This window comes from Eptesicus fuscus, chromosome 9 (genome assembly GCF_027574615.1).
Source record: "Eptesicus fuscus isolate TK198812 chromosome 9, DD_ASM_mEF_20220401, whole genome shotgun sequence".
NCBI lineage: Eukaryota > Metazoa > Chordata > Mammalia > Chiroptera > Vespertilionidae > Eptesicus > Eptesicus fuscus.
In genome coordinates, this window is record NC_072481.1 from 10,335,088 (window position 1) to 10,342,294 (window position 7,207).

A 7,207-nucleotide genomic window follows, 5' to 3' on the forward strand; every position below is an offset into this window, starting at 1 on the left:
TCTGCCCGCTTTGTGTCAGGTGCTCTGTGGGACTGTTCTGGACATTCCTAAGACCCTTTCTTTCTATTTTACAAAGGCGGGAAGTTGGGACTCAGAGATGTAAAGCCATTTATCCAAGGTCACACAGCCTAGCCTGAGAGTAGCAGAATGTGACTATCAAACCTAGGCTTTTCACAAGGGGCCCACTGCCCAGTGTCCCTGCTTCCCATCCCCTCCAGTGTCCAAATTCTCCCCACTCCTGGAGGTCCATTGCAAATGCCACCTCCTCCTGGAAGCCTTCCATGATCACCATGCCCCTGGCTATAACAAGCGTTTTCTATTCTGAAAGGCCACCAGAGCCTTTGCTTATTGGTTTTGATTTGGGCTGCATTTTAAGAGCTTTATTGAGGCACTAGAGGGCCGAGGCACAGAATTTGTGCAAGAGTAGGCCTTCACGGCCCCAGCTGCCTCATGGCCCCGCCCCCCACCCACTGGTCGTTCCAGAAGGTCCTTCCGGAAGGTCGTTCTGCCGTCCGGACTAATTAGCATGTTAGCTCTTTATTATATGGGATAATTTACACTCCATAATATTATCCTGCTCTAAGTGAATGATTCAACAATCAAGCCTGTATTTTTACACCCTGACCTGACATATATTGATTTCTAGCTGTGGTCATTATTCACACACAACTCTCAGCTCCCTGCTGAGGGCAGGACCAGGGCATCCTCATCTCTGGAGCCCCCCTAGTAGGGCCTGCACCCCATGGTGCTGGTCCAGGTGAGTGAGTTTGCTTCTTTACTCCTCCTCCCCGTTCCTGCACGCCCACCCCATCCTCAGGGCAAGAGGAAGCCGATTCCCTGGGTACAAGGTGAGAACCAGCGATCTGCGTTTTTAGCAAGTACCCCAGGCAGGCAGTGTTCTCTCCCGTTCACAGCTGGGGAAACTGAGGCTGGGAAGGGATAAGGAGCTGTCCAGGGCCACCCAGCTCACAGGCTGTATTGCCGAGACAAAAATCTAGGCTCCCACAGAGCTAGTAATAGGGACCCATGATGCCTGCTGCAGGTCCCTGTCAGGAGCTGGGTCTCCAGCAGGAGAATCAGGGAGAGAATGGGGCCCCCTGGACCCCAGCAGCAGCAGGCCCCGCCCCGGGTCTGAGCGCCCTGTCCTCTTGGAGCCAGGGAGGCCCGAGCAAATGACTGAATGCACCCCCAAGAGCAGCCGCCGGAGGAGGCTTCATTAGCTGGAGTTGGAGCGGCGCCATCACCTGTTGGAGAAGGAGCTAATGACGCTGGGTTTTAATGACACGAAATTAGTAGCGACAACGGTGCAGATCTGAGGGTGCTCCTGGAATTGAGCGCATTCGCCAGGAACGGTTCCCAGAGCATCTCTGCCTCAGGGCTGGGGGGGGGGGAGAGAGAACGACACCAAAAGTGGGTACACATCGGGGAGCATCAGGAAGGGATCATTGGGCATTGGGGCCGTCAGGCTAAAGGAAGCAGACAGACCCAGCACCCAGCACCTGGCCTGCAGACGAGGGCGTCTGCCAATAACAACGCTGATGATCATCGCCATGGCTGTTCCCTGAGCACTTACTCGCGGCCAGGCCCCGCCCCACGTGCTTTCCATCTATTAACTAATTCATTCAATCCTCACAACAGCTCTGGGAGGGCAGGAGTAGTGGCTGCGCTAAAACTTGACCCCAGATTCTTTGACGTTCAGCCCACCAAGAGGCATGGTCTATGTCCCCGCACCCCCTAGGGTCTGGGTGGGCTTGTAACCACAGCTGGCCCGTGAGCAGCACGAGTTTGAACAGCAAGGGTCTACTTCGATGAGGATTTTTTTCAATTGACCTGAGCAGTTCCAACCCACGTTGTCCGAGGGCCACCTCTGCTGCCGGGGTCCGAGCACGTGGCGGGCCCACGGTAACACGTGGCTTTCCGAAGGAAGGCACAGTAGTTAAGTGCCCCTAACCCTGGCATTGTCCAGGGGTGGGCTGTATGTCAACGAATGAGATGCAGGGGAAAGTGATGCCACGTGACTTTCAAGGTTGGATCGGCAAAGCAGCAGCAGTTTCTGCCTTGCTGGTGGGAACGCTCACTCTTGGAACCCTAACTCTCCGTGAGTGACTCTCACTATACTGAGGCCGCCATGCTGCAAGGAAGCTCAAGCTACATGGAGAAGCCCCATGGGGGTGCTGCAGTCGGCAGTCCCAGAGAGTCCAACCCTCCCCCCCGCAACCCCCCCCTCTGTCACCTCTTCCCAGCTGAGAGCTCAGAGACAAACTGTCCCCTTCCTGCCCCATGCAAATTCCTGCCCTAAGGAACCCAGAGCATCACAAAAGAGTGGGTGCTCCGTGCCTTAGAGTTTGGGGATGCTTCGTCCACAGCAGTAGATCATCAGGAGTTATTACCCCTCCATTTCTTAGTTGAGGAAACTGGGGTACAGCAGGTAAGTGATGGAAATTAGATGAAGCCAAAGGCAGTCTGATCCCACAGTCCTTGTGCCAAAAACCCTCAAAAAACGAAGGCGGTTATTTGTTTGTGTTCCTTCCCTGGCCCAGCCTCAGAGCCACCTTCACGCCAAAACCTCACATTTGCAGCCGGAGATCATTACAGTAATTGCATTCTCTACCGAAGTCTCTCGTGGTCTATTCAAGGTGACCCAAAAGTTAGTCCCCGACCTTATCAACAGCCCTGTTCCTCTCCCATCGACCCCGCTCAGCCCACTTCGCAGGTGGACGCCCCCAGAGAAGTTCTCCCCCCCACAGCTGTGGCTTTGTCAGCAGCGGCCCCACTGCAACCCCCTGCCCCTCGCCTCCCAGCAGGACAGAACTTCTGCACGTAAGGAGAGGGGTGCAGGGGGCTCCAGGCCACCAGTTGTGGGGTTCTCTGTGTGATCCGGGGAAGTGGGCAGAGCCTGGCAACACTCCCATCTCCCGCTCGAGTCATTTTTGTCTGTAGAAAGCCCTCGGCCCTTTCTGACCATTTCAGGAGCTCTGATTAATATCAGGAGTTTCCCCAAACCGCCCCCCCCCCCGGGGGGTTGGGGGTGAAGAAGCCCCAGTATTCCAGGAAAACTGGCTTTCAAGAGCTGACATCTCCACCTGGATGTTCCCTTAGGGCAGTGATGGGCAACCTTTTGAGCTTGGTGTGTCAAACTTCGCCAAAAATCTGAGCATAACTTGGGTAGTGTGTCACTCTGAGGAAAAAATATTATTTCGCAAATGTTTCATCCTCAGGAGCAGCAAATGTTTTATCCTCGGCATGCGACCGCCTCAGCGACCGCGTGTCATCAGAAATGGCTACACGTGTCAGTGCTGACACGCGTGTCATAGGTTCGCCATCACTGCCTTAGGGCTTAGGCACATCTGGTTCAAAGTCCAACACTGAAGCACCTCCCACCTCCCACCTCCCACCTCCCACCTCCCACCTCCCTCCTGCCCCACCTCGCCCAGGTCCTGTCTCAGTAAAATGGCTTTGCTTAGTCTACCAGGGGTCCTCAAACTTTTTAAACAGGGGGCCAGTTCACTGTCGCTCAGACCGTTGGAGGGCCGGACTATAGTTTAAAAAAAAAACTATGAACAAATTCCTATGCACACTGCACATATCTTATTTTGAAGTAAAAAAACAAAACGGCAAGAACACCCGCATGTGGCCCGCGGGCCGTAGTTTGAGGACGCCTGGAAGGCCAGCCGCTGAGAGTGATTCCAGGCCTCGCTTCCTCACTGCCCACATCCAAGCAACAGCCCTGTGGCCTCTCCCACTACGGTCTCTCGTGTCCTCCCCAATGCCCTGGGCCCCCTACCTCAGATCAGCTCGCCTTCCCTTCCTGCCCGAGGCCTGAACCTGGGCATCTTCCTCTCCTCCTCCATCACAACTCCATTGGTTCTACGCCCTGAAACTCTCTCTTCCAGCCTCTTGGCCCCATTGTCTGGGCCTGAGCTCTCTGGCTGGTCTCCCAGCCCCTGGTCTCTCCTCTCTCCGCTCATCCTCCATGGAGGGAGAAAGTAGAGGGTCTGCCTTCGGGCAGCCGGGCCCCGTCTGTCTGTTCACTGGCATCTTCCTGGCACCTGTAAGTAAGTAATGGAGCTGTGACTGCACCCAGCTCTGATCCCCACTCCGAGTCCACTGTCTCAGCAGCCCTGTCACGGCGAGGTCTCGGTCCCCATTCCTGGAGCCCCTACCTCTCTGATCCCCGTCTATAGATGCAGAAATGCCTCGGCCCCAGTGCCACCCTGACGCCTAGGTCCTGGGCATTGGGATCTTCGCCCGGAGCCCTCTCGGCTTCCTGGCCGGGGCTTTTCCTCTTCGGGAGGCAGATATGCACCCCGGGTGGCCCAACTCCAACTGCCCAGCCCCCGGGGCAGAACCAAAGCCAGAGGCCCAGCCTCCACACCTGCCTCCCAGGAAGGCCCCCGCGTCCCCTCTCCCCCGGCTGAGCGGTAATCCCCCCTCTGGCACAGACACTGGCTTACGGAGCACTTTGGATGCATTGTCTGTCTTTTTCTTTCTCCAAAGAACACGTGTCGAGGCTCTTATGTGCCAGGCGCTGGGCCGCGTGTTCCCTCTGCCATCTCCCTTCAGCCCCCGGCGTTTGTTCGCGGGCCAGGTGGACGCTGTTATCCTCATTTACTGATGAGAATTGGGAGGGCCTGGAAGGTTCCACATCAGTAAGAAAATGAGGGTCATGCATAGCAATCGACTGAAAAAGAACTAGGGACGCCCAGCAACAGTGCAGCGCGGGGAGAGGGACTTCACGAGGTGGTTTGGTCTTTAAACTCCGGAGACCGAGAGCCCTGGGTTCCAGGCCCTGCCCCACGCTGTCCGGCCCTGCAGCCCTGGGCCTTGGTTTCCTCGTCTGTAAAACCGGGATCGTCATAGCACCTGCCTGGCATAGACCAGTGCCTGCTACGCCCTCAATGGTAGCTTTAAAAGGGGGCATGTAATTGACACCTAAGTAAATGCTCAGTAACTGTGAGTCGTTAGACAGTCAGCAGGGATTTGCCATTTGCTTCAGCTCTGGAGTTATGGGGGGCGACTGACGCTGTCTAGCTGTGACAAGGGTTCAGGGGGAAGGGGCACCCTCTGTCACTGTTGGTAGACACGAAAATCGGCACCGGCTTTATGGAGGAGACAAATTTGACAACGTCTGTCGAATGCCATGTTCTAGATCGTTTGCTTTGCGTGTGGTCCGTTCCCGGCTAGCCTCGGCCGGCTTCCCTCACAGCTGTGACTCCAGCGCCTCGGGGAGTGTTCGGCCTGGCCTGTCTTAAAGAACGAATGAATGAGTGGATGAAATAGGCCAAATTGACTCTGGATTTCTGCTCCTAAGAATCAGTGCCAAACCAAGTGGGAAAAGCTGTAGGTGCAAAATACTTAATGAGCATTGTTTATAGTAGGAAAAAAAAAACAAAACAACAGAAACAGCTTCATGTCTATTGATCAAAGATAGATGAAATAAATGATGGTGTGGCCAAAAAGCACTGCACTGCCATGAAACAGGATGACACGTGTGGGTGCTCATGGATACTGGAGAGTGAAAGAAGCAAATGGCAAAACAGAGTGCTTAATATGTGTGTGTGTGTGTGTGTGTGTGTGTGTGTGTGTGCGTGTCTGTGTGTGTGTGTGTGTGCAGGCAAAGCAGAAAGTCCGGTCTGGTCCCTTTTTCTGGGTGATGGGACTCCAGAAAATTGTTTTTCTTTCCTCTATCTTGCTTGGATTTTTAAAATTGAGAAATATACACTTTGCAAACAGATAAAGTTAATACACTTAAAAGAAACATTATGGAAAGGAAGAGAAAGAGGACAGAGAGGGGAGAGGCTACGTGCCAAGGCCAAGGCCGCCAGCCCTGTGTGTCTGCACGAAGGGCTGGACCTGCGCCCGAGTCCCGGCCTGCCCTTTCCGCCTGCCGCCTGTCTCCCTCCCTCCTCTCCGAGGGTGCGGCAGGCCAGGGGGTGCGGGGCGGGCGGGGTGGCGGTTAGCGCTGATCCTGCGGTGGTTCCTGCTGTGGAAAAGGCCAGGGCATCGCCCACTGAGCTTGTCCCCCACCTACTTTGTCTTCCTCTTTAGAGGGCCAACGGCAGCCCCACGGTCACCAGCATGGTGGGTGACTGAGGGAGGGGAACCGACCACGTCCATTGTTGCCACAGCAACAGTAACTGTAAAATCTAACTGCGATAACCATCAGGTTAGTTAACCTGCATTGACCGCTTGCTCTGCGCCTGGGGACCACACTGAACTCTCACCAGCCCCCGGTCAGGCGGTGCAGGCATGGATGCCGGTTCAGCTGTAATCGCTGGCGGGGCTAAGAACTGTATGTGCATTAAACGCCGAGCTGTAATGTGGTCATTACAGCTACCTGTTCGCTTGACCCTGTCATTATACCCACTTTACAGATGAGGAAATGGCCGCACAGAGAGGGTTAGTGATTTGCTCAAGGTCCCCGAGCTAACGAGTGGCAGAGATAAAAACTGGACCTGGGGGGCCTGGTCCAGACTCCAGAGTCATGGCCCCGCACTGCCCTGAGCCTCGGGTTTAGGCAGCACAGGCTGAGAGCCAGCGTCACGCTGTGAGAGGGCGGCCAAACCGCGACCAGCCGGAAGCAGCAGCCTGAGACCGCTTGGTGCCTCGGTTTCCCCTCGGGGCCGCTGCTTGCCTCCATCCCCTCTGAGCGGCACTCAGCCTAATTCATGCTTGGGGGCTGCTAAGTGCCTTGCTTGACAGGTGTCTCTAGAGCACAGACATGTCTCTTCTGCCTTCTCAACCTCTCAAGACAAGCAAGCGCTTCCCGGCTCGGGAAGTGCATTAGCCACGTTTTACTACTTTCTTCGGTTTATTATCTGCGTGATGCTTTGACATCTGGGGGCCTTGCTGGCCGGAGAGAGGGGTCCTCCCAGGGCTAGCTGGTTCCTAGAGAGAGCCAACAGCTGCCCTTCTTCAAGGGCGCCTTTCACATGCAGACCAGCCAACCCAGGGCCCCACCCCCAGCCGCCTCCCTAGGGAGCCGTCCATGTCAGCGCTGCCCTGACCGCCCCACCCCCACGGCCAGGTGCCAGGCGCCCAGGGGCCTTGCCTGCACTCCAGAGCCCTGGGGGGTTATTCAAAGCAGCCAGCCCTAAACCTGCTTAGCCTGCTCTTCCTGCCTCGCTCCTTCCTGCAAAAACCACAACACAGGCTCCCTCTGTGTCCACGTGTCCCCTGGCCCTTTCTGCACCCCGGCTGACCCTGC